The 24,086-nt window shown below is 46.2% G+C and overlaps 1 long non-coding RNA gene across 1 annotated transcript in view; it reads left to right on the plus strand.

The window, feature by feature from the left end:
- LOC121058603 overlaps positions 1–24,086 on the plus strand; it is a 110,426-nt gene that overhangs the window by 79,574 nt on the left and 6,766 nt on the right. Inside the window, exon 3 of the long non-coding RNA XR_005814264.1 lies at positions 5,503–5,630. This is a non-coding gene — a long non-coding RNA (uncharacterized LOC121058603). The remainder of the gene's footprint in view (positions 1–5,502; positions 5,631–24,086) is intronic.

The raw sequence follows: 24,086 nt of genomic DNA on the forward strand, positions 1-24,086 counted from the left end.
GTTATATGTTGCTACAAGAATTAACGATGAAATGATGAATGTTGAGCTTTGTTCCGTCTCTCCAAGAAAGTGCCTCTATTTGGCTAGGGTGCATTGTAGGATTATTTTTTGTTACCGAGGTAGAGTCCCGTGGGCCAAGGTTTCCCCTCTGACAGCGCACTGCCGCAAGCTGCCTGGGATCTTCCTGTGAATAATGGAACGTTTGCAGGTTTTAATCAGATGCAATTTTGCAAACAGTTTTTATGATTTAGCAAGTCCATTAAAACTGACATTTGTTCTGCTCTGACACTCGTGAGGAGCTCCACAGAGCATAAACACTGGAAATTACTTGTAGGGGAAGAAGATATTAAAATTCCCCAGCCCTTTTGTGTGCTTGTCTGAGAAATTCTGTTACCTTGTGCAGTGCCAGCTTGGAGCCGAGCCACTTGGTATGTGCCTGAGGTTTTTCTCTGCGCGCTGACTTGGGGCAGGGTGCTCCAGGCTGTCGTAGAGACAAAACACATGTATTTATGGTGACGTGCTTCTTGCGTGCTTTACAGAGCTATATCTTAAGGCTGAAGCAGAGGCTAAGTTTAAGTGGATGGGGGACGTGACCCTTCGGAGCAGAAGGGTTAGTAAATGCAATGCGTCTTATTAAATGTGTGTTGTGTGAAAACAGCATATGTACCAACTGTTCCTTCCCATCATCTCCTCTATTTATGACCTGAATTTATCCTAGTTCCACAGTAGACTCTTTGCAGGTTTTGCACAAAGCTTAAACCAAATCCCATTCATATCTCTGTGGAGTCCAGGGCAGTTTCAGTGAAGACTGGTCCACTCCTCTTCTCCATCCAGCCCTCCTCTGCTCTATCCAGCCCTGTTTTCCTAGAGAAAACACGTTCCTGGAGTTCAGGTCCTGTCTGTCCCTCCAGGGCTCCTCTCCAGGAAGAAGACCTGCCCCATCGTCTTTGAATATCAATTTGGCACTCAAAGTGAGTCCTCCAGAAGCCTTGTCTCTTTGATATGAAGTTAACATCAACATTTCAGCTGTGAAACACAGCCTGCAGATTGACAGCTTTCAGGAAGCAGGTTTTTTTCCATCCCTGATGCAGTTCTTCTCACTCATCCTATTCAGACAGCAGTACGAAGCCCCTCTTAGAGGGGAAGAGCTCTCCAACAGCGTCTGGAAATGTATCAAATAGTCTATTTTTTTTCCCCAGCTGTCATTTTTGCACTGGTTTATTTTGTGCATTTTTTAAAAAATGTTTTTGCATATCAATTGTGGATTATTTCAAGCCATACCTTCTCTTGGCATGGAAGACTTCTCAGAATTTACAGCTGTCATAGTGGTCCTTGCCAGGTAGGGCAAGGCTGGGGTTTAGGCAGTTGAGCTTCCAGGGATTCCTCTGAAGTTCCTTCCAACCTTGCATTTGAGCATGCTGCGTGGACTTTCTTTCTGATACTAGCTCCCAACTGCAGGACTAAAGGGTTGTTCTTGTTTTCTCCTCTTGAATATTTAACTATATTTACCATAAAACCCAAACAAATAAACATAAACCCTGACTGGCAATTGTATAAAGGCTTGGTGGGCAGTAAGAATATGCTGATAATGGCCAAGATATAATTTCTCACGCAGAGGGAAGTGCTAATTGTTCCTAACTCCAGCATGATCCGTGGGTAAGCCTGGGAACCAGGCTGCCATTAAGCGGTGGGCAGGATTTCTTTGGCAGGTGAGTGTCCTTCAGGAACAGATCTCCTGTAGGTGCTAGATCTTCAGTGGGGATCTCGGTAGCATCTGTGGAAGTGGGAAGCGCTGGGAAGAGACAGATCAGTACGTAGGTGGCTGTCTGAAGTTACCAAGATACAGGCAAATGCCCAGCTGGGGGGGAATCTGGCTGTCTGGAAACAGCAACTTGGGCTTTGTGGGAGGGGGGAGGTGATGAAAAATGACGGCACCGATTGCGAGACGTTGAGAAGCGAGGACTTGTCTTGATTAGAGAATGTGGAGGCTGCAGGCTGTGACTGGTTTAAAAAAAAAATAAAAATCTAGACTGATTTCATTTGAGATGCAGTGAGGAAGGCCACAGGATCTGATCAGAGGCTGGATGTGAACCCACTCCAAAATTCCAGGGCAGATTCTCTATTGCTCTTCCCATCCTCTTGCGGGCTTCTGCACTTCTCAGTTCCCTTCAAGACCACGAGCAGATGAATTACTGCTCGTATTATCCACTGCCAGCAAGGAAAAGCTCGTGGTGTGTTCCCTACCTTGAGGGCAGTGTTACCAGAAACTTCCCCTTGCTGTTACAATCGCTCCTGTTGCACTTCATAGCAGCATGCAGCAGGATGTGCCTGTGATACCTGCAGCCTTCATTTGTAGTCCTAGGAGCTTTAGATAAGCATCAGGAGTTGGATCCTTGGGCTGTGCAAATTGGCTCCATTTCTCCGCCGAAGTGAGTAGAGCTATTCTCTGTTAAAATACTTGAGAAAAATCTCACTTATCTGCTCCCTAGGGCTGAATTAGGTGAGCATCACATAATCTTTAATGTCTTTCTCCTCCCTCCCCCCTAGGAAGACAAGGGAGCCCTATTATCACCAATTTTCCTGATGGGAAGCTGGGGTCGGGCAGGCAGCGATGCGCACGCTGTGTCTCATCAGACGCTGCCCACAGCCCAAGACACCGAGATCTCTGCGCATCTCGCCTGGCCTGCCAGGCTCTGCTCCTCAGCCACGTTTAGGTGCCTGATTTCTCCCGAGGTGTTTAGAGGTTTAATCCTTTTAAAGAGGCGATCCAAAGTTGCTGGCTGAAATAATCTCATTGGGTTCTGTATCAAAGCAGGAGCTACACCTGGAAGTCAGGATTAGCAGGCTACACACCACTCCTGCTTTCTCCTCCCCATTAGTAGAGAAATCCCCGAATCAAGTGCCCAGCCTCTCTGCAGCCCCAGCTTTCCCAGCTTGGTGACTTCCAGTTACTTAGGAAGGACCTTTCCTTCTCCTTTTTGGAAACTCAAAGCAAAAGCAGCGCAGGCTGGCAGCTAAAATTCCCATTACAAAGGCTTCCCTGCTCCTGCTCAGATTTAAACTGTCACCACAACGAAGCACCAGAAATGAGCAGATTGAAAAGCAAAAGCTGTGTGATGCTTGATGTCTTGCAATGTGTTAACAAGCCCCAAATTTACACTGTCAGTAAGAACCCCCAAGGAAAAGTGGAAGCAATTCCAACCAGGGGAGTGTCTCCCATCCTGCTGCTCTGGCTTTCACTTCTAATTTTGGCAAACAAAGTAAACACGGAAAACACAGTGTTTGTGCAAATTGCTCTTAGAGAAATATGGACTTATTCTGAGCTTCTTTTGAATTTGTGTTTTAGGCTGTGATTGCACAACAAAGGAAAAGTATTTTGAGATCAAGGCTGAAAAGGAATTGCTGTTTGCCCACAAAATAAATGGTGCGGTTATCTTCTCATCTCCGATCAGTTTTGATTTAAATTAATCTGCCACTTGAGTGTTCAAATCCCTTGGGTTGCCTAAGAAATGATGCGTCGAGCTGATAACATGAGCTGTCTACGTTCTGCTCTGGAGCTGTCACCGCTCCAGCACTGCAGACCCATGTTGGGGTGCTGTGGGGCTGCTGGCACCCTGCAAGCCCACGCTGAGTGACCCAGGCGGGGTTTAGAAACACGTCTCATACTTAGAGCAAAATACTCGTTTGTCCCCTGCACTAATCTCAGTTTTCTACTCTTTTTTATTTTTTATTTTTCTTATCATGGAAGCGTTCGTTGAGGGATTTAGAGGTTAGGAAACCCATGCACCTTATTGCCACTGCAGGAGCGCAGCGTGTGTGGAGGTGCTCTGATTTCTGCAATCTTTGCTGCCATCGTTCCTAGAAGCAATTGAAAAGGGAGAGAAACTGGAGGAGGTACAGAGGGGCCATCCAGTTTGCAGTGCCACAAATGAAACATTATGAAAAAAGCCTGCCAACTGAGAGAATTTATTATCAGGGAGCTGTCAATCAATTGCAGAAAAGTAAGGGGGAGAGAGGAGAAGAAACAATCAAAAAAAAAAAAAGCACAAGTCCTTTTATAAAACCCTTATTTTAAGTAATGTTTGCTAAATTACTTTTTCTCTCAAGCTCAAAGAATAAAATATTGGTTCCTTTTTTTTTTTTTTTTTTACTTTTGATTCTCAGTTCCAAAGTATGTTAACATTTTTTTTTTTTAAGGGAGGAAAGAGATAAAAGGATCAGTAGACGTTTGGGATCCCAAAGCCACAACAGTCATCGTTACGCCCCACAGTCAAACACAACTGCCCCTGAGCTAATGGGCCTGCAGAGTTCAGTGGCTGGAAAGGGAGATAAATATTTAGGTCTTACCTTTAATGCAAAAGTCTGTGAACAGAGATGACATTTCCTGTGTGTTCTCTGCATGTTCAGCTCTTCCTTGTATTAATGTAAATAGAAAAAGAGCTTGGATCTGATGGAGAGCTGACCTCACCTCTTGCCCTTCCTTATTTTTGACTGACAGGCACTGAAATTGCTTGGTTTGAATGTCAGGAGGAAGAGGTGTAATAATACCCTTTGATATTAATCATCACAGGTGCATGGGAAATAAAAAGAGGGAAGGCATCAAAGTAAAATAAAAATGCAAACTAAGTTTGCACATCTTTTGGCTTGCTAAGGTTATTAGGTCTTGCCTCTAGTGCTGTCCTGCCTGTTATCCTCATGCAAATCCAGCCTACTTTCCACTGCTTTCAGGCTTTGCTGCCCGCACAAGAAAATTGTGTGGTGGCTTCATTCATTCACTACCGCATTGGCACTGATTTTCTTTCACTCGTGCCCTCCTCTTCCTGTGCTGGGAGCTGGGAGGGGGAGCAGAGACACGTTGGGTTTTGTGTTTGCATTTCAACAAGTGCTCTGCTTGTAAATGTTTACTTAAAATCAGGAAGCAAAACCTGCTTTCCAGTGGCTTTCCTCCCTTCTTGCAGCACGAGAACATCCAGAACCACAGTGTCTTTAGTAAACGTCCCCTATTTCCTCAATTTCCATTTGTCTGTTTTTAAACGAAAAGCAGCAGGAAAACTTCTATGACATCTGTAATTTGTGGACATATGAGTCTCCAAGCGTATTTATTTTTTGATTGCAGAGGTCTGCGATCCCTCCAGGTTTTTTTGTGCGCCGTGACTCAAGGGGCTTGGAACAGATCTCGACGGGCAGCAATTGCAGGGCATTCATTCAAGGCAGTGCAAAGGCAATTTTCGATGGCTAGGCAAGGCCATCAGTTGGCTCCCATTGGTAAAACGGAGGCCATGCCATTTAATTTGCTGTGGAAGTTTAGTTAGGTATAGGGAGCTGAACAAAAGACCAGCTACAAAGGAAAATGAGCATGGAAAAGAAAATATGGAGCTAAATAAGAAGTATTCAGCACCACTACAGCTATGGGCTCGCCTTTTTTGTGACTGTTTTACAGATGTGCTAAAAGCCTAAATCAGGTGGCTCTTATGGGTTGCTGATTGCCTTTGCTGTATTCAGATTGCAGGGCACGGAATATTATCCTCAAACAAGGGTCTCATCTGGAGAGCTCCAGGCATGCTGGCGATGGGCAGGAGACGCGATCTTACCCACTTCTGCATTCCGGACAAGCGGTGCCAACGCTTCAGGTCAGCTTTTCACCTCCTTCTGTTCCTCGGTGGGATTTAGGCTGGGGGTCTGGCGATATTGCTGATAAACTCCTGAAAAATGCAATGAAGTAAGAAGGTGTTTCGGAGAGAAAGTGGACAGAGGTGATTCCTATTTTGTGTTCTTACTGTGAGGCTGGGAAGGAAGGAAGGCAATCTTGAAACAAAATGTGATTGCTTTTTCAAAGCCCTGTAAAGCTTCAGCTCAGTGTAGGAGATCATGACAAGGTTAGATCGGTTCTTTTATTTAATCCAATCAAATTCATTCTGGGTCCTGATTTTCTAGCACAGCATGAAAAGTCCCTGATGACTCTGATACAAGTCTGTTATTACCTAATTGCTTTTCCATAAGGCTTTCACCTGATAATTCAGATATTGTTACAGCTGCTGAAACCTGATAATTCTTCTACACTACAATCTGCCTATATTTATTATTACTCGTGCTGTGGGAACAGTTTAAGGCTCAGAGAGATCAGGTCCTCGTTAATGACTACTGCTGCAGGCACCACGAGAGACATTCAGAAAAAAAAAATCACAAAAAATCAAAACACGTGTTGAGGAGGAACATCAGGGTCCCAGGAGCTGGACTCGATCGATGATCCTTGTGGGTCCCTTCCACCTCAGGATATTCTGATTCTGTGATTGTCCCACAAGGCCACTCCATCAGCAGAGTCTAAAAGAGGACCCTGCAATCCTAAAAGTGACAGCCAATATTTCATAGGAAGCACTACAGAGTTGATTTGTTCAATACTATTTTATTATCATTATTATTATTATTATTTTTATTTATTTTTTCTTAAGTCTCTGCCTGGGAGTTGGTCCTGGGCTTTCCCCAAGCCGGTGAGAAGAGAATTTCTCCTCGGGTTGCTCAGCAGTTAATGTCTCTCCGAGGGATGCATCCAGACTTTTGCAGCTCATTAGAGGAGTCATTAAAGGCTTTGGTAATTAAGCAGAAGGATACTGAGAATTTGATACAGCAAATTCTTCCTATGCCTCTTTGTACTCAGGAAAGGTTTCTCTCTCCTTGGATCTCTGATGGTAGTTATGGATTCTGCATAAACATATTTATTGATGTGCCTGTGCCAGGGAAGGCTGGGAGGTCCCGTACAAGCAGCATCTCTGCAAGAATCATGGTAATATAATAGTCTATGGCTAGGGCCTCAGGTCTGAGCAGGTCTTAGTTGGACCTGTGGATTGCTCTTCAGAGTAAGGCAGCTTTGTCTTTTGATTTGTTGCAAGGACTTCAAATGTTTGAGGACAGCTTTTTTTTTTTTTTTTTTTTTTCCTTCCCCCCCTTTGGACACGAAGTTGCTTACAATGCCTTACTCTCCTGAGTGATGCAAGTGACACGCTTTACTGTGACATTAGTAAAGCTTTTGGCAATGCCTCCTAAGGCTTTTAATGTGGAAACTGAGAAAGTGGGCTCTGGATAAACAGCTTGTTGGGTAAACAACGTAAAATGGCTGTAACTTGGGAATGGGACGGTTCAGACTGAACACTGGGAAAAATGTCAGTAACAGGGCTGTGTGAGACTGAAACTTGTTACCTCAAAAGGCAGAAGAATCTTAATCTGCAAGTTTTTGAGAGCCAAAACCAGAACTGACCTGGTCTTCTGATTGTGATGATCCTGCTCTGAGCGATAGGCTGGGTTAGGTGCTGTCTGGAGGTCTTTTCCAACTGGCTTTATGTGACTATGAAATGCAATGGTGGTTACAGGTAGTGGAAGTTAAAAATAAAGTATTGGTAGATATGAAACTCAGAATTAACCCTCCAGCCTTGCTGCCTCTGTCTGAACGACTCAGGAGGCTGCTGGCTCCCTGGGGGTGGGCAGGTGCAGGGACTGGCTGCCATTCCCACAGAACCAATGAAATAAAATACTGTGCAGAAGGAGGGGTGTAAATCTCCATCTGGATCCTAATAGAGACGATAAACTTGCATTCCCTCAGCTTCAGCACAGCGGTTGATGGGCACTGTGGGTGGCTGCAGTGGTGCAGGGAAGAGGAGAGATGGGCACTTGGGGAGTTCCTCTGCTCATACAGTCATTATATACTCAGTTACCAACCACAGATTGCTCTGAATCCCACGGCTTATCAGTAATTTCCACTTGCTCTCGTTGTCTGAACAGCCAGTGTCTCTTTATTCACGGCCCCGTGTTACTTCTCTCCGGGAGGCAGCTGATCACTCGTTTCTCTGCAAGACGGAGAGGGCTCGATCTTGCTGTGGCCTGTCGTGTGCCGAGCTTCCCTGCTGAGCTGCCCTCCTGAAAACGGGCAGGGCAAAGTGTGAATGCTCCGGGGAAGCTTTCTTAACTGTCTAACACGAGTTGGGTTCTCTGTGGGCCTGGCTCAGGCACCTGAAAAGCAGCCCTCGTCTTAAAAAACTGTATGAGCAGAGGAAGGATGCTGTCAGGAGAGGGGACGTTAGGGGGTTGCCTTTGTCAGTCAAGGACATTAAGCCACGCAGAGAGGGAGCAGGTCCGTCTGAAGATGTCCACAAGGCCACATTTTGAATGAGTGTGACCTGGCACATCACCAGTACATGAATGCAAATTGCCTTAGATTCATCTACGTCTCTGGACCTCGGTTAGCCTGTACCGGCTCATGTTTTAGCCCACCTGACTTGGCGCTGGCTGGACTATAAATGGGGGGTGACAATGTTCCTGAAACGGTAAAATTCCCTAGAGGAAGATGATTTTTTACAAGAAAGTTTTTAACCTGTGGAATTTTACAACAGAATTTATTTTTTTTTTTCTTGAGATGAGAGGCTTGTCTGGAGCAATCCTGAGAGGGCATCTCGCTGTTAAGGGTGGTTTTTCCTCTCTTCCATCAAAGACTTAAAGTATCCTGGCATATTAGGGAACCCTTTGATAGCCATCTGCCCTTCCCCAGGGTTGTTATGGGAGGGAAAGCCAGTCGGGTGCCTTTTGCTTGGCTTCTTCTCCATCTCCTGGAGCACTGCACAGAGCCTGGCAGCCAGGTGCAGCACGAGGCAGGGGGTGAGGATGGGAAGGGCTCGTTGGGACCCCTCTGTGTGGGACAGGAAAGCAAGCGAGCCCTAAGCCAGGCAGGAAGGGATCTGTCTTTGGGCTGGAGCCTGTCCAGAGAGCTGTGTGCATTTAGGCAAAGCTAATGTGACAGTTGCTGGTTTCTAGACAAGAACTGCTCTGGCCAGGTCTAATAAGAAAAGCAATATATAGTGTGAAACCAATATCATTTCAGCCTATGAAGGAGCTACCCAAGCTATGTAGGCCTGAAGGATAAATGTATAAAACTCCCGCAGCTGCCTACAGCATTGTACGTGCTGTCCGTGCTCCATGACAGACACAATTATTTATTGTTTGTCTTACACCAGCACCTAAAGGCTCCCGCGGGGACCTGGACCCTTGTGCAGGGAGAGTTGCTGTCGTAAAAACTTTGCACATCCAACCGCTGTTGGGGAATTGAGACCTGGCACAGCTTGGCTCTCCCCAGCATGCTCTGATGCTGATGGCTTGAGATGCTTGAGATGCTCCTGGCACGCTGTCCCTGTCCTTGCAGCTTGTGCAGGGATGCTCCCAGGGTGGCACACGGTGGCTTCCTGTGCCCTCCATGCTGAGGAGGGGAGGCAGAGGATGGTGCACCACATCTGCAGCCCAGCTCCCACTGTGCATGCAACGGGAACTCAGAGGAGGCTCTTGCTACAATAATGGTCAGAAATGGGGATGGGGGGGGGGGGGTGAGGATCAGAGCAAAATGTTGCAAGGAGCTGCCAGCCTGAAACCTGAGGCTTAGCCAGGGAGCGGGGTCTGGGCACTGCCTGCAGGGATCCTGAGCTACAGCTGAATGCCACAGCCATGAAAAATGGCAACAGAAGACCTTCTGTACAGTGCCAATGATTTGTGTGGGCCCCTGTGTTTATTTCAGGAAAGTCAAACACAAAGCTACCAAAACCTCTCTCTCTGTGCTTGCAACTCTGACAGATTTCCCAAAGCAAATTTTTAATTAGCCCCTCCCTATGCAGTGCCCTCTGTAATTGTCACCCCCAAAATTTCAGGCTTTTCCCTGCTACATAACAGAGATTTAGCAGTAGAAGGCTGGAGGGGAGTCCTCATATTACTGAGACTTTAACAAATAATACTACAGAACATTAACTGGTACGCCATAATGTATTATCATAATTAATTACAACTAAACTGCAGTTGTCAAATAAATGAACAAAGTACATTTCGTGATGCATTATCCCTGCTTTCTTATTGTTTGTCCTCTTACTTGCTAAGCTAAAAATAATCAGTCTTTTGCAGTTGGTCGTCTTCTTGTCATGTAGTTCCACCGCAGCCGTAGAGTTGCAGGGAGGCTTTTGTGTGCATGTACCTAAAATGAATGTGCTAACAAGCATGAGTATATTAATGAAAAAAAAAAAAGCCCTAATGATAGCAACACAGAGGTCAGGATAACTTTCTTTTTTGGCCTTTATGCAGTAATGTAGAAAAACAAAGTGTTGTGGTGTTGGCAAGTCAGGCTTGTGCTATTTTGTCTGCTTTTGTCAGAGGTAAAAGAAAAAAATTGCATGCCATCCACGCACTTACTGCAAGGAAGAAGAGCAATAATAAAACAGGCCCCTCAGGTGATATATAGACCTTCCTCTAGGTATAGGAGACAAGATCTTTGCAGATAATGTGTGGAATGACCTTCCCAAGGTCTTCTGAGCATGATCTTCAGCTTCCAAATATCGGCAAAGCTTCACTGAAGGGGCTGGGCTTCATCTGATTTACTCCAGTTCGAGCTCATTTGGCAATTGTGGATAGCAGGAGGAAAAAGTTATGCCTTGGGTTAGTCAATTTGGTGGAGATCATCAGGCAGCTAAGTCCTTTTCCATGGGTGTGATTGAGCTCTTCTTGTTCAGAATGGCCTCATTAGCTTCTAAAGAAAAAAAATGATCATCTGAGCACTAACCTGGTGGAGCAGGGGGAGGTTGTGCACAGAAATCCACAAACCTGACGTTCAAAACCTTGGATTTGAGCGTGTGCGCCTGCGTGAAAGCATGCAGAGCTAGCTGTAGGAGATATAATGCCACTTTTGTAACCAGGGCAGGAAATTTCCCTGCTGAACAAAGCCTGTGTCTGCCCCCGGGCACTGGCACAAGTCCCCAGGCAGGTCTGGGGCCGGTGGCTGGCACCTTGCTCCCCGTGGGGACGCAGCAAGGAGCCCGAGCTGCTTCTCCATCACTTACTGTCGCTAGGTGGGCACTAGGTAATTTTCTGCGAGGCAGATGCTCCTGTCAGTTGTTTTGTTTCCTTGCCAAGATGCATGTTACCTCCGGGAGCCCTTAGGGGTCCATTTACCAGGGATAATTAATTAAATTAACAGCCTTTTGTAGGTGTGCTGGAGGTTCATGTAACAAGTGTGCTTTGAAACAAGGCGCTGGATTCCAACAGCCGTTGGTAAACTGTGCTGGTTAAAACTCTCTCGGCCACATCTTTCACTGGTATTAATCAGAAAGCAGTCAAATTCTGCCAATTTACCTTTTGCAAAGATCTGGCTCCTTTCATCTTTCCTCTTCTCTTTTGTATTTTCCCCTCTCTCTGCTCGGTATAGAAAATCTGTTTTTTCACGCATGCCAAAGACCAAAATCTTTAACCACTCCCTGTCAGCATGATTGCACATTGATTGTTCATCATCTTTCATATAATAGAATTAGGCCTCATTAAAATAATCTCTTCCCCCATGAGCCAGGCTGTCCTGCGGCCTGCCCAAATTGCCCCTTGGTCTAATTAAGGGAATTGGCCATTTGCATCCGTTCTCTCCTCCTTGCAAGACGAGGAGGAGGAAGATGGGAAGGATGAGGTGCTGAGGATATCGTTTCCCACTTGAAATAGGACACAGCTACCAACTATCCCGGTAGCCTCTTGTTTCAGCAATGATGGCCCTGGTGGGTTGTAATTACCCGTGGCCTTCCACGCCGCCCAGGGTCATGGATCATCACCCTGCAGCGAGACAGGCAATTCGGCAGAAAGGTCAGCCAGCTGCAGGGCTGCTTCCTTTCCTGCTCAGCTGGAGGGAGGAGGAGGCGCGAGGCGGGCTGCATGTCAATGCGCTCCACGCTGGGTGCTGCGGCTTTGTTTGGCCTCAGAGCTGCTGGGATGAGTGAGACCAGGCAGAATAAAACAAGGGCTTCACCCAAACTTCCACGGGCACCATGGGAACCTAAATACAGTCCTCGGGGTGTAACGGCTAACCAGAAAAAGTTGAAGGCAAGAACTTATCTGCTTTATTGTTGTCGCTCTCCAGGTGCATAATGGGATGAAATTTTCATTAAATAGGGAATATGCGAGAGACAGAGGGTTGGATCTTGAACTCTGGTACCGCAGCCTTGGTATGTTTAATATCGAGCCATCAAACTTTACAGTTTCAGCACTCTTTTTCCATGACAGGCGTTCAGATGTATATAAAGGATACCAGGAATGTCTCAGCACACCGCCAGGCTGTGCCAGGTCCGTGTTACACCTGGATCTTTTTACTCCATGCCCCCCCAATAAGCAGCAGGCAGAACCACTGTGGCAGCTTTCTCATGCCTGCGTGGTGCTTGCTGATTATGCTGAAATCCCCACGATCTCCTCTGCACATCTCACATATCAAAGGTCCGCAAATGCAGGACGCACTGCTGGCTCAAAACGAGAGCCCCTGGAAAACTAATGGCGTGGGATCAATTTCTTTAGCATTAGTGACGTTTTTATATCACCTCACAGCTGGGTGACTCTGCCTTTGTGATATAAATAATCTGCCATAATAAAAATGAAAGAGCATCCGATTTGCTGCGAAAAGACTTACGATGCAAAATGCAGCAAGGTTTAATGGAGAAGAACACTCAGGGAGAGAGCTGGGTGTTTGGTGAAGGGGCTGGACCAGGACTCCTGGTTCCCTTCCCAGCTCTGGCATGTGGTGCACTGCCAAGGCACTGCAAGAGTCAATATTTTGGCCTCTTGCATCCTCTGGAGCTTTCTGCATGACTTTGCCTACATAACTGATTTATCCATGGTCTCTGACTAAAGTAGAAACAATTACAGAACTCGAGTGTTGTGATTTATCAAGGCTAGCAAAGTGCTTTCCAAATGAAGCATTAAAGTCAGAACATCATTTCTAGGCCTCCTCCAGATGCTCCGTCCCCACTGCTTTTAAGGTCCAGATGGCAGGTTGGTCTAAAAAAAAAATGTGGACGTAGGTTTTATGCTAATGGTAGGGTGGGAGGCCTGGGGGAAAGCCAAGACTGCCAGAGATGGAGAAAAGTGGTCTGTCGGTGGGGGTTAGCCTTGTGCACGAGCTGTGTTTTAGGATAAGTAAATCCCTGCCTTCAAGACTTTTCTCTAAAGTTCATCACTGAGCTGCAAACACATGCTGAAGCACGTTTTTGGTCCAAAAAACAGCTGAAGCAGGTTTTTGGTCCTCCAAGCAGTAGGAGCTCCAAGCTTGATGTTATTTAGGGTGTCTGTTGTTCTCAGTGAACCCACCAAGCCCAGAGGTGCCACAGCTGAGAACCTGAACTCCCTTTGGCTCTGGGCTTTTCCCCTATAGCCTGAAAGTTGCAGAGGGATTAGGTAGGAGAACATGGGACTGGAAGAGGCTGAGGATGGGTCTGTTCTGCGTGCAACTCCCATCTCCTCTTCCCTTGCCATGCTGCCATAAGGCATGATGAAAGGGCAGCGAGTGCAGCTGGGCTCTGCCTGCCACGGGATTCATTTATTTTCATAAAGGAGTCAAGTTTCCACCGTTACGTTTTCATCTACAAACCATCAATATTTCAGGGCTATGGCAAAGCCCTGAGTGGGGGAGGAGAGCTCCCTCAGTCTCAGAGGCTCTTTTCATAGTTAAAAGTTCACCGCAGAAAATCTGATGCTTAATAAATTGGAGCCTTCTCTGCTTTAAATCATTTTTACAGCAATTGCAGAAGAAAATATAATTATTACAAACTGGTCATTTGTTACTGCGAAATCTCATTAAATTGACTCCATGCTGGAAGGTTTGGTGGGGGGCGAGAGGGGGGAAGAGGCAGAGACCTGACAGAGGGGTGGGAGAGAAGGCTCTTAATTACAGATTGATTATTTCTTGTGATTGAATGTAAAACATAATCAGCTCATCCTTTCTAGTGGGGCAGATGTGAGCTACAGGGACCTTTTCATCTTCCTTGACCCGCTAGCGTGGCATACTAATGACCTGGGGGTGCAGGGAGAAGCCGCTGCTGCTGAAGCGTGTTCAGATGAAGTCATGGATCGGGGCTGCTTTGCCCCCATGGAGTCAGGCTGGGCCAGCAATTTAATGTGGTCACGTCTCATCATCATATCTTTATTTCACACTGAACTAATCCTCTTGTACACCACAACCGGTCTACTTAGTCCTCATTCAGGGTAGGTGCTTGGATAGACACATCCGAGCCAGCTTTGAGTCTTGCTTGAGAAGCTGGAAATGCACTGGGCTTGCTTCTGCTGAGCTCCTGGCTAATGTGGAACTTCAAAAAACCTCCTCTTTTCTGTAATCTCGGTCCCACCAAGAGCAATACGTGTGTATGGATGTGTGTATGCAGACTGACCGAGTGTGCAAGGTGGCACTGCTCTGAAATGGGGGGCGGCTGCAGGAGGGCATTGCTGCAGCAATCAAAGCTCCCCGATCATCCCCGCGCCGGGTACCTGCAGCCCCGGTGTGCGACAATAAGGAGGAAATTATTGCTGCTAAGGGGGACGTGATTCCTCTTATGTTCTTTCGAAGGAGAAGAATATTGTGTGTTTTGACATCAAAATGGAGCAATTGTTTTTGCAAAATGATTTTTCTCTAGTTTTAGACCTTTTTAGTGATTTCTTATCTTGGATTCTTAAAGGAAAAAAATTGCTGAAATATGACAAATTGATAGACCATAATGATCTAATCGTGTGTGATGTGTTCTTGAGAAAGAACAAAACGAAAAGCAAGAATCTATGCTAGGGTTTTAGGAAAATGATTCCCAGACATGTAGATTGCCTTTTATTAGGATTAAGAACAATGCCTAGCACTTACCAGGGTATTTTCCTTCACAAAGATCCCCAAACTTTTTGCGCTCCTGAGTGTAGAAGGTTATTCAAATATTGGAATAGTTATTCAATGGTAAAACCAAATATTAGTGGAATACATTTTTTGTCCAGTTACTAATATATGCATAGGATCTCGGGCAACAAAGCCTCCATAAAAAATTCATAATGGCTCAAGCACTCAGCCAGCTTCAAGGGAGCAATTATCTTTCCTTCATGGGTTAATGCATTTTGCTTAAATAATAATAATAATCAGAAATTGTTGTAGTGACAAATAAATATAAAATAAAGGTTTGACAGTTCTGCATTTTTACAAATGCTTCTGTTAACTGAAACTGTTCCCTACACTCACCTTGACTTTGCAGATATTTCCCACTGTTTTAAAACTCTTCTGTTTCTGGCTACGTCTCAAAAACAACAACAAAAATAACACACACACACAAAACCACCAATAAAACACCTGAAATGCCACCCAGCTTTGGGATTTAACATTTTATCCCATTTTGCATCTGAAGTAATTGAAATACAGAGAAGTAATTTGCCAGACATCGCACACAAAGGAGCATGCGAAGTTGGAAGTAAACAGAACCAGAACTCCTGGATTCTGATCAAAACGGAGAAGAATGGTGTATTTCAAGGGTTTGGATGAGCTCAGGGCCCTGTGTGATGTTTCTGGGAGCTGGCTGTGAGATGCCTCTGCCTACTTACAATGTTCTGGCCAGTTAGCCACGAGATGATGCTGAGCAGCCAGGTTTGGATGGGCTGGTGCTCTGCAGCGCTGGGCTGTGCCGTGCTGTTGAAAGCAGAGAAGTGGGATTTAGCACCGCTATTTAGAAAAGGAAACGGGCCTTTCAGGCACATAAATATGTATCTTTCTCCGAGTGTGTGGTAACATGAGATTGGAAGCTTATCTTGCGCCGTTCCAGGCTTTTTCATGAGTGATGGCTTTTTGACTTGCATTCAGCAACGGAGCGGTCTTGCAGCTGACAGTGGAGCTGGCTTTACTCGGGTATTTGTTCGAGACCCAGCAAAGGGACGATGACAAATGTGACGTCCCACAACTGCACAGATGCAGCGTTGTCCTTCAGCAGCATTGCTCCGTGCAGCTCTGCTCCTGGAGGCCGGGGGGGAGCTGCTTGCCGAGCTGCTCGGGCTTCGGTGAGCCAGGTCTTCCCCTGCGCTGCCAAACCTTGCGGGTTTCCTCGCCAACACCGAGAGCTGCCAGCCTCGGCCCTGCTTCATGCCAAGCAGGATCCGTGCAGGACTCTGCACAGGGCAGCCTGCTGGATGAGAGGGGTCTGAGATACTTGCAAGCAACTGAACATGGGGCGGGTAAGCACCCCCTGAATGTTAAAACTAGTGTAGTGATCAGTTCAGACTGAGAAACCCATACAGACTCTCAGGGGGACTCTTGGAGGCTCTTGATGCCGGTAATGAAATGGGAAAGCTACAGTCCTCCTTTCACTGGATGATAACAATAAATAAATTAAAAGGCTTCCCTGTTTAGTCTTAGCCTTGTAACTACAACATGAGCAAAGCAAGAAGGAACAAAAAAAGAGAAATATTCCTTGGAAGGCAGTGTCTGGAGAGCACCAGCCTTTCCAGTGTGCCCCACACAGCGGCACACTAAACTCATCGGGGTGTCAGGGTTTGTGTAGCTGAAGAGTGCAATGCACCAAAAAAGAAATAGCAAAGTGGCCCTGCTGCCCCCCAGCAGAATTGGGATGCCTTCATGTTCTGCACGCCGGTGGTGCCGCTGCGGCAGGGGGATGTCAGAGCAGCCCTGGCTGCGTGCTCGGAGCCGCGTGCTGCTCTGCCTGTTGTCTGATGTTCGAGCTTCATCTCAGCTGTGACAATCCTATCTGATCATTAATAATACAATAATGAAATAGCGACTGGAGAGACACTTGGATAATCATCTGAGCAAAGGCTCATTAGTGCTGCAGAACAATCTCTGCCGTGTAATAACAGATCCCAGGAAATTTCAATTAAAGCTGGAACTCTGTTGCAATTTCATTTTATTTCCAGCCAGACAGCGGATGGTGTAATTGCAATCAGCCAACGCAAGGCAAGCTCCTCTAACTCAAACCTTCCCATGGGGCAGGAGGTGGGCTGGCTGGCTGGATGCTGTAGGTTTGTGGGTGGTTTTTTTTTCCCCTGCATTTTGTTTCACTTCTACCTTCACAGGGCAAATTGTTCCTTACAACATCGTACCCTCTTCTGTTGCTGTCCTGTCTGACTAAATTGGGATGTTCCACTTTGGGAAAGCTTTTCCAATTTTCTTCTCTACAGAGGGGCTGATGCAGATAGCAGGCAGGTATCTGTCATTGTACCAGCCAGAGGGAGCAGAGACTGATGGAAGATTTTCTGCAAGAGCCTGGTCTGCTGCATGCTAAAGTCCAGAATTTGGCCTGAAATTGATTTCAGCCATGCTATGTTTTAATTCCTTCCTCTATGACAAAACCATGCAATGCAGAAAGCAGTGGAGTGGTTTCCTGGGCTTGCTTCATCAGAGTTGCTCCTTCCTTTGTCCTTACATTGTTCTGGCATCACTTATCTTCTTGTAGGGTTGGATGCTAGCCTGCCTGCCTCAGTGCCCCCAGCTTCTCATCCTTGTCCTTGAGCAGGATAGCTGTGTCTTTCTGATATAAAGCAGAGGTCCCCAAACCCTTTGTCCGTTCAGATCTGCGGTATTTTGCATGGGTATTAGCTGGCAGAACTCCAACATGAGTAATTGCATCCTGCCGTCTCATTAAGATTTTCTCTGCACGTTCAAATGGACGTTGAATTCTCCTTCGTTTCCTTGGCTATCATCTTCTGGCTTGTCCTTGTGTCCTGCTTTAACCAGCTGCCGTGCTTCACTCTGGGAAATGGAGAGATGATGTGAGCTAGGCATGGATGTAGTCATACACTGCCTGGAGAGAGTGTTCAGTGATTGGGAGCACAGTTATCGTCCCCAGGGAGCAGCTACATAGATGTTCATGAGGGCCAAATGCAAAGAACCTCTTTGTTGTTCCTCTGCTACGAAAGCTCTCATGGCACAGGGGTGCTGTTTTTAAAGGCCCCTTGTCTTCACGGAGCACCCACCAGCTCTGGGCATTGGGTGCCACAATGTTCCCCAGGGCTCTGGAAGAAAAGGAGCATGAGGACAGACACATAGGAAACACAGGCTGTCCCATCCAGGGGCTGAGACCTTGCTTCATGCTGGAATCAGAGCTGGAGGAGATGCCCAGCAAAGTTTCTGGGGAGGAGGGGAAATCTCAGAAGTCATAAATGTCTGGCTTTACTTGCAGAGATGATAATTTTATGCAAACAAGATGTGCTCTCTTGCTAGAGGTCTACTTAGCAGTCACCTGTGGAGGCAGCTACTGTGAACGTTTGGAATAGAAAGTGGCTTTTGTTTTAATGGTTTATCAAAAGCGTTATCTTTTTAACTTGTGTTTTCCTGTAAGCAGAAAGATCTTAGTGGAGCAGAACAATGGGTCAACGTACATGCAGCAGGCAGCAATATTTAACTTAACTCTTCCATTGCTTGGGCTTTTACCTTGAGATGCATAAAATCAAGTCTCTTAACATCATCTCTCCCTAACTTGTAGAATAACTGCTTGTATCTTCTGTTCTTTCCTTCAGTAGTTGCTGGCAGTGCTGTCTGAGATGAGCAAGGGGCCGGATGGACCCTCAGCCGTACCCAACCCTCTCATCATCGTGTTACAGAACTCTGCATGTCTGTGTTAGAAATTGAGCTCAATTCCAGATTTTCTGGACCTCTAAAGGCTGAGAGAGCACCACAAGGAGGAATTAAACCTGGCATTTACAGGGACTTGATTGTTAGAGGAGTGTTTTCAACGCATGTCTGCTCACCTTCTTGGAATTCTTGCTTTGTGCTCAAGAAGAAAATACATCTTTGTCCTCCTTCCCCTCGGTTCTTGCCAAGGTCCCTTGGGGGAAAATTCTTTCCCAACCACAACCATCTCCATCAGCTGCACCCTCAGAACCCGGAGGGGAATTCTACTCCAGCCTCAGATTTTCTTTCTTCGTGATTCATTTGTGCGGTGCTGGGCTCTTCCCAGCTGGTTCCACCCCCATCTCTTACAATCAGTGGTTTTGCACCTTTACTCTCATAACTGCTGGTCCCAACTGGCCGCAGACCTTCCTGTGGGTGCAGAACCCGCCGAGGCCTCGTTTCCATCAGCTCTGCCAAATGCTGAGAGGCTCTGGCTCGCTCCCACCCATCGCTGCCCGAAAAGCCGTAGAGGTGCGAGAGACAGGAATGCCTGATAGCTGAGAAGGAAACTTCAGGGAAGGGAGGAGACAGCTTGTGTTGGTTGGGAGAAAGGGAAGAGCATTCCAGAGAGTGTGCTGGCGAGGAGAAGTGCTCCTGGCATTGGAGGTTCATTGAGGCAGAGAGAGGGTGCCAGGGATGTGCTAGGGCAGCACGAGGAGATGCAGGCTCCGTGCCCCAGGTTGCCTTGGCAGAGCTGGTGGCCCGGGACTGCTTTCCCTGCTCCTCTGCTCTCCCTCCACGTCCCGTGCCAGGTGAGGCTGTGCGTGTTCAACTTGGCTGCTGAATCGTATCTCCCTCCGACAGGTTTCTCCTCTTGCATTTTGGCTGCGCTCGTAGCGCCTGTCACGTCAATAAAGTATTTTTCTCATTTGAATTTATATGAGCATTTGTGCAGGTTTATCTGTGTGTAGGAGCATCTGCATGTGAGAGGGAGTGTATTTATTTCTAGAGAGGGATGTGCAAGTGTTTACCAATAACTGGGAGTTAGGAACGTGTTGGTACACCCATGCCCCCATACTAATCTTGTTTTATTGATCCTCCTATTGATTTGTGCAGCACCCAGCACACTGCTGTGACTGAATGTTTCTTGTTCTGATTTTTCAAATGTGACAGCAGCTCTTGTTGAACCGCACAGGTTGCTTAGCACCTCTGAAAATCAAGCCTTAAACATATGCTCCAATGACCATAAAAGCAGCACGGATTTGCACGGCTCCCTTGCGATCAGATTCTCCTGGCAGTGCACCTGTGGGCAGAGGCTGGGGGTGCTGCTGGAGCATCAGGTCCTGAGCATCCAACTTGCCTCACAGCCTTCCTCCCCACCTATGCCAGGGTTTGGTTTTGCTTTCTGATATTTTTTTCTCGTGTATAGTTTTTTCTCTAATTAGCTTCCCGTTTTCCCCCTCTCACTTTGATCTTGTTCTGGTCTGCTCAGATAATCAATAAGCTTAATGGAGAAAATGTGCTTTTTTGGCTTTGAGATTTTTCCTTCCTTTCTTTGAAACAGTTTTTTGGGGGGAGTGAGCTACAGGAGGGAAGGCAGATTACCATCATTTTACCCATCTTGTCACTTTTGTCTAGACCACTTCCTTATCTGGTTCTTGAGAATAAAGATGAGAAGGTGTTTCTTGATCTCTCCCTCCATCTGCTCACTTCTGCATCTGCAGATTACTGATCCTTGCCCTCAGCCTCCCCACAGGCTCACGGTGTATCCAAATGGGGCTCTGCCGTGCTCAGAACCCAGCAGCAAACTCAAAGCACGCAAATGGGTCACATCCAGATTTGCTTCTAGAACACGTGCACGCATCAAGCTAGCTGAATTTACACCAGGGACAGATCTGGCCCAGCCATATGTCCCAGAGCTAACTTGCTTCCCTCCCACCTTTTGAGACTGCTAATGAAGCACTATCCCCTGCAGAGAAAGCAGCGTGTTAAAATAGGACTGTCGCATCCCAGGGGAATGGGTGTTAGCAGCAGAACAGAAGGAGAGAGAAAGATAATGGAAATCGATGTGCGTCAGGACCTGATCTATGCTATTAAAATCAATAGGAATTTTTCAGGGCCATGAAATTTGAAGTCCGGAGCACAGTCTAGTTTTCAAAGTATCTGAGTTCAAGAGTTTTCCTTGTGTTGAATTTTGTAGCTTCTATTTGTTTTTCTCTCTTTCTTTTTTCTGATCTATCTTAATTTATTTTGATTAACAGCTGCAGCAGCTGGGATAGTTTGGGAATCTCCCTCCCTGCTGTAACCAGAGCACCCCGGTGTGCCTGAATCCCGTGTGCCTGCTGGGGAAAGCAGAGCGGGGAGGTCAGGCTGTAGCCCTGACCGCGTGCTGGGGAGAGGAGCGAAGGGGAAAGAACGATAAGTTTGACGGCATCACGAACAGAGTCAACGTGCTTGTTAGCTCCTAGATCATCCTCTCCTAATTATTATAATTAGCGATTTGATGAGGATCTGTTGACATAATGTTCCTCAAGGGAGAGTAGTGAGGAGGTTTGCCCAAGCCTTGAAGCCACTAAATGGACTGCTACAAACACAACATTTTCTGTACAGAGCAGGGGAGAGCACAGGAGAAGGCATGACTGGTAATGGAGAGCCCGACACGCCTGGGTATTAATGCCTGGTTACAGCTTGAAAAATGCAACATCTCACCAGCTTGTGAGCCAAAACTGCATTAAAACCTTAATGATGAAGAGAGTGAAGGAGATGCTTGCATCCTGACTCAGAGCTATCGCCACTGAAGTCAATGCTTGTGTGCAATGCAGCATCTTCATTTTGGAGTGTAGCTGGAGCTTCATTATGGCTACAACGAACATTTTGACTCTTGGCTACTGATGTAATTCGATCAAAAAGGAACCAACAGGGAAGTGGCAATGGGAAACAAACCTTTAAATTCCATATAAAAATAGATAAAAGCGGCTGGCTTAAAGGATTGCAATGAACCTTATTTAAGAACTTTTTTAAGGAACAGAAAAGGAATTTAGTGCACACAAACTTTTCTACCTTTTCCATCAAAGGGTCAGAAATTCTTTCAGGTCCAGATCAGAGCCAGATTCAAAAGGTCACCAACAGGGGCGAAACCATCTGAATAGGAGAGGCAGGGAGGAAGGCCAGCTATGTGGTGTCCCCAGCATCCTCTAATCACATTTCCCTCTACTTGCCAGATATCAAACAGAAAGGAGCGTTTGAAATAATACATCCATTAAGATACCTTCAGCGCCTGTCAAATTTTGCTCTAAGAGGATTGTGCTTATTACACAGCAGTAAGGTTTTATATTCTTAAAATTCCTTTGGAGCAAGCAAAATAAAAGGAGGTAGGAAGAAAACATGCCTCTTTCATGCCTTGGAGTGGGGCTGGGCAAGCAATTACAGTTCTGCCCTGTGCTAGCCTTCAGCAAAGGATGCAGGCATGAACAGGTTTGTCTCTCCCTCTTAAGGGACTGTTTCTACCTCGCTTGGGTGTATTCGTGGGGAGAGAGGCAAAAACCTGAAAAAAGAATATGGGAGCATTGGGAACGTGCAAGGGTTTGGGGATTTGGAGTACTGGAGTATTGCAGTGCCCCTCGGGGTCAGCATCCATCCCAGGCAGAGGTACCTGCTTGGCCAGGAGAGTGGGAGGTACGGGAGCTCATGCAAGGAGGGAACAGTCCTGGAATGACCTAGGGATTCACTTTTTCTATTTTTTTTTTGAGCTCTGATATCTGCTTGCTAAAGCTGCTGGGCCTGGAGAGGGGCTCTGAACTTGCTCCTGTTGCTCGGCATGGGTGATGGAGCGGCGAGGCCGTAGCTCTGTTTCAGACAATGGCGAGACAATAGCTGTTTTCTGGGAGGACAGCTGAGGCATCCGATGGCTACAGCCCGTCTCTTTCCTACCTCTCAGCTTTCTCCAGTGCCATCTTCTGATCTTTCCCTCACTGATCCTCTGTTCAGCTCCTGATCTTTGTTGACTACCTTGATTCTTGTTTGTAGTTTCAGACGTTCGGGCTTTATCTTGGCTTCAGATGTTGTCTCTAACTTCAAGGCTTGCCCACCTGCACCCGTGTCCTGTACAACTCTCTCTCTCTGATGGCAGATAAGAAGAGTTGTCCATATCACAGGTTAGGCAGATGTTCTCCCTGACCCTATGAGATCCTTCAAAGAAAGACTGTAGGATTGCTCTGTGTTTTTATTGTTAGAAGCATAATCGGGCAAATCAAAACCCTGAGCATGCACTGAAAAGATGAAAAGCTCTGAGGATGAAAAGCATTATAAAAAGGGGCTAAGCATTTTTACTATAGATCAATGGAGATGCCTTTTCTGTCTGAATAACTCTGTTTCCCTGGGAGTCCTTCCTCAGATTTGCACCTCTGCCACTTTGGACAGAAAAAAACCACCTCTTCCTTCCTCTTGCTTTTATTATTTCGGTCTGAATCTGTCAACAGACGAGTCTTTAACAGCCTACACAGGCAGTAGTTTTATTTAACATAATGCCTTTTCCTCATCATCACTGTTTTTCATTTAATCTTTCAAAGTCATAATTATCTGATATTAATGTTCTCATCATTATAACGTTCGTGGGAAGACAGCGGGTTTTTGTCCACAGAGACAAGGATCTTGGAAATTAATATAATACTTGTTCAGGATTGATTTCAGCCTTGTAGGTGCCCACAGCCAGAGGGACCCATCTGTTTAAAAATATCAGATACTAATTACCCAAAGAGCCATTATTTGGCTGTAGGATTGAGTGAAGTTGTCCTTCATACGTCATACCCACCTACATATCATTTCAGGCTTTGCTGTTTTTATGTGTCTTAAAAACCTTAAGAGAGATTTTACAGCCATTCAAGAAGGGAAAGAGTGAAAGTCTCTGGGAGCTGAGCTATACAGACCCTAGAAATGGCACCTATTTTTCCTGCAATGAGGTATTAGGGAAAATGGGCACCAGTTTGTTCCCACCTTCCTCCAGAGCTCTGAGAGAAAGTGGTGGCAAGATTTGGAGATGGGTGACAATGTAGTAAAATAAAAAAAAAAAAAAGCCAGTTTATTTTTTCCTACAGCCTGTGAAGCTTTGGATCTGCAGGACAAAGCTGCTTTCCTGGTGTAGGCATTTCATAACCGAAGAGCCTTCATTGTGGGTCATTGTTTTAGTTGTCCTGTACCCCAAGAGCTATGGAGAAATCTGCCTGGCAGGGAAATGGTAAAGGGAGGTTTGCATCCTTCATAACACTAATGCTGGATCTGACCCATCTGCTGAATGCAGAGATATCTTCGCCCTTTACTTTCTCCATATATATATGTTGAAAATCCTTCCTAGAAAAAGAAAATAACAGAAAAAGTTGACTCCTGGCTAAATTAGGCTCCGAATAGATGTTTCGCATCTTCCTAAATTGCTTACATTTCTCCATATGGTGCTCAGCCCACGCACTTGCTGTGCTAGCTGGGTGTGACGCAGCGCCGGGAGATGTGCAGCACGACGGCGGCAGGTACGCGGCGCCGGTCCGCAAAGACCCAGATTCATCGGCTTCCAGTAGGACGCCGTGCTGCCCTCGCTGGGGAACAGCTAGCTTGGCTTCAGCGAAGCCAAAGAACTGTTTAATGGGAAATATAGACCTGCATTAACGGAGGGATGACAAATCCTCTCTTTTTT

This window comes from Cygnus olor, chromosome 22, assembly GCF_009769625.2.
Source record: "Cygnus olor isolate bCygOlo1 chromosome 22, bCygOlo1.pri.v2, whole genome shotgun sequence".
NCBI lineage: Eukaryota > Metazoa > Chordata > Aves > Anseriformes > Anatidae > Cygnus > Cygnus olor.